The sequence below is a fragment of the Haplochromis burtoni genome, unplaced genomic scaffold (genome assembly GCF_018398535.1).
Source record: "Haplochromis burtoni strain Fernald_Lab_line unplaced genomic scaffold, NCSU_Asbu1 Contig_1791, whole genome shotgun sequence".
Classification (NCBI taxonomy): Eukaryota; Metazoa; Chordata; class Actinopteri; order Cichliformes; family Cichlidae; genus Haplochromis; species Haplochromis burtoni.
In genome coordinates, this window is record NW_024584152.1 from 10,190 (window position 1) to 13,511 (window position 3,322).

General features: G+C 38.2%; 1 protein-coding gene and 1 long non-coding RNA gene across 3 annotated transcripts in view; both read right to left on the reverse strand.

Annotated features, from left to right (window-relative positions):
- LOC102299799 (nectin-2) overlaps positions 1–3,322 on the reverse strand; it is a gene marked incomplete in the record, with an annotated part of 22,483 nt that overhangs the window by 10,175 nt on the left and 8,986 nt on the right.
- Positions 7–3,322, reverse strand: part of LOC121813497 — an 8,355-nt gene continuing 5,039 nt past the window's right edge. The window contains exons 3-4 of one of the 2 annotated variants that reach the window (XR_006053734.1): positions 1,788–1,942; positions 7–337 (exon numbers count right to left, since the gene is read on the reverse strand). This is a non-coding gene — a long non-coding RNA (uncharacterized LOC121813497). Of the gene's footprint in view, positions 338–1,787; positions 1,964–3,322 lie in introns of both variants that reach the window. The other variant, XR_006053735.1, reaches the window with a different exon arrangement.

Sequence of the window (3,322 nt, forward strand, 5' to 3'; positions counted from 1 at the left end):
CCAACCATTCCCATTTTATTACAGTGTATCCATATAAATGGCCCACCCTGTATATATGTATAACATTTCACACATACTGTTACTTACAATTAAAGCTGACAGTCTTTCTCTCTATTGCATTTGATTGTTTATTTCAAATGATCAAAAACCTTTAGACCTATTTGAACATTATGTGTCTATGGTTTAATATCAGGAGAACTACATATTAAGTGTATGAAGTGTTGCTGTTCCGAGTACCTTTGAAAACATCCAGATTTAAAGAAGCACCATGCTGCAACCCCAATCACATTCAGAGTAAGCAAAATACCAAATAAGGCCCAAGCAGCAGAACATGCTCCTACAGGGACACAAGAAGGAAGAATATAATTAGACTAATGTTGTTCTCTTTCCCTTTCATGGCTTTTAGTTTTATATTTCACATTTAGATGACTCAGACAGTATTGCAAGTCTTCTAAATGGCAATAGGACACCTCAGGTGGCTTGGCTATATTCCAAAATCATTCTACACCTGGACTCAACATATTTAAAAACTTCCATCTGCTGGCAGGTGAGGCACAAAAATAAAAGACAAACTTAATATGACCGTGAAAGAAGCAAGCTGGCAGTTTTTGGGAGTAACAGAATACATGTACCGGCGTTACGTATTTAAAATACAAAATATGGGTAACTGTATTCTGTTACAGTTACCGTTTAAAAAGGTAGTATTCCGAATACAGTTACTTTGTTGACATAAAGGGATTACACGGAGGTCTTTTCCTGTTTCATATGTTAGGCTGTCCCCTCTCTATTTTTGGTAATTCCATGCCAGTGGAAACCCAAACAAAACACGCATTAAGAGGCTCTAATGCCTGGGTCTCAATCTCGCGGCCCATGTCAACTCTACCTGCGGCCCGCATAATGACGCAAAGAAATATTTTAAAAAATATTGTTCAAAAAATTATTTAATATGAAGGCAATAGGCAGAGTGTTACAGGCATAGCCCTAAAGAATGTAACCTCATGGTCAGTGTAGCCCAGTTGTAAGTAAGCTATTCAGACTCGAATGTACACTGTGTTCATGTTTTTCTCCTTCTTTCTTCTATTGGAGCAGCCTTTCAATGTCTCTCACTGGCAAAGTTGACCCAGACAACAAAGTAAAGTTTTCGGCTATGAGCCCGACACGGAACCCGACGTATTAGCCAGAGGTCCCTTTACTACGGTTCGGAGCCGCGGACCTGTTTTATATATACACAGAATATTTTTCTATAGGAGATCGCTGCAAAAACCTAATGTCCACCCTACCGTTACTCATTTTATGTTAAGATTTAGTTGGTATTGGTATGCGAGTAACCTTCAGCAATAGTAATAAATCACACAGCAATAGTACATTCATGTAGTTGTAAACAGCTTGCTAATATATTAAATAATCCAAAGTATTCAGAATACGTTACTCTCATTGAGTAAGGTAACGAAATATGTTACGAAATACATTTTGGGGCATGTATTCTGTAATCTGTAGTGGAATACATTTTAAATGTAACCTTCCCAACAATGCAAGCTGGTACATGTTTTGAGCTTGTAATGGTGGCCTGAGTTAAAACGATGTATTGCACTGAGTGGCGCTTGAGTCATCCATTCATTCGCTTTTCAGTTTCATGCTGTTTATACTTTAAGCCGAACTCTTCAAGCTAGTTGGTGTTCAGAACAAGATCAGAATGAAGCAACACCAGCAAAAGCTCAAATAAAAACTCAGAAACAAATCCAGAAAGATTTGGACAAACTGCACAGCTAAATCCAAGCTGACCTCACCTGCTGCAACACGCACATAGAGCTGACCATGTTTACGTCCATATGCGTTAGATGCTTCACACTGATAGAGGCCATTTAGATCAGAGGTCAGACTCAGCAGTTGTAGCTTTGCACCATCTACTTTGACACCAGGCTGTGACAAAGACTGTCCAGATCTGGAAAAAACACGAACAAGACTCTACATGAAATGTACAGAGAAGGAAAAAAAAATGTGAGTTTTGCAAAATGCAAATTAATTTTAGTCATTAGCTTTTTGTGTTGCACTTTCCTTGCTCACACCAAAACATTACATTATTTAATTTTTACCTAATTACATGACTCCCTGATAAACAAGATCCGAGGGGGTAGAGGCAGCCAGGCACATTCACATCACAACCCTCTCCCAATTGTTTCCATTTTCCCTTTTGATCCCACCATTATATCATAAAAATAAACACCATATTATTAAGCTTAGAATTCATGTTTGGGCACAACAAAGATCATTCATTTACTCAAATCAACACCATCTTATTATATTGACTCTGTTTTACATTTATTGTCCACTTGTTGGCACAGTAGAGCAAGTGAAGCACAATGCAGCTTTGGCCCATGAGTTTACCAAGTGGATGAAAAGCTTTAATGCTTCATGAAACTTCATACAGCCATTACTGATTGCAGAATAAGGATCCAAATACTGAAACACAACAAAAGGGAAAAAATAATTTATTTTACTCATGTATACATGTGTATTTAGCTATTAGCAGTGGCTCATGGTGATGGGTTTACTTAAATTTTTAACTTCCTAATTAATTCCCTCCAATTGTTTTCTTACCACCATAACTACATCTTCCTCTCTTTCTTTCTCCCTCCATTTTTGGGACTACTGTCCCTTGTCATGCAATTCTCCATGGACAGTGCTAGCAACAACACCTTTATGTGACTACCAAGGCTTTATAATAGTCACTGCTTGTAATAGGATTGATGGTGCAGCAGCTAACATTTTAGTTAATTTGATACATTTTAATTTCTAGTTTCTTTTTTCTTTTTCTGTCATAGCATTTAAAGCTCCACCTTTTCACTTTTGGTTGTCCATCTTTATCAAAGGTTTCTTACACAGTAAACTTCTGTTCTACAAGGTGGATGGTAGGAGACCGGCCGGTCTTGTTAAGAGATTTGATCAGGCAATCCAGTGTCAGTAATGAAAAAGAATAAATGAGTGGCAGTCAGTGCTTGTAGGGCTAGTGGCAGTGGACCACCAGCCAGCCTGTAGGCTATAAAATGATATTGACGACAAAGAAAAAAAATGATATTGACCCATCGGCCCAGAAATGTCCTGGCACACTGGGAAAATGCCTGGTATGCCAGATTACCAGTCCAGCCCTGGTAGGTAGAAAGACTAAACACAGATGGACACAACAGACACAAACACAGTGAAGGAACACAAAGCTCAGAAAAAATGAGTATCAAAATAAAACAGTAAGTAAATAATACAAATAAATAAATAATCCATCCATCCATTCACTTCCGCTTATCCTTTTCAGGGTCGCGGGGGGCGC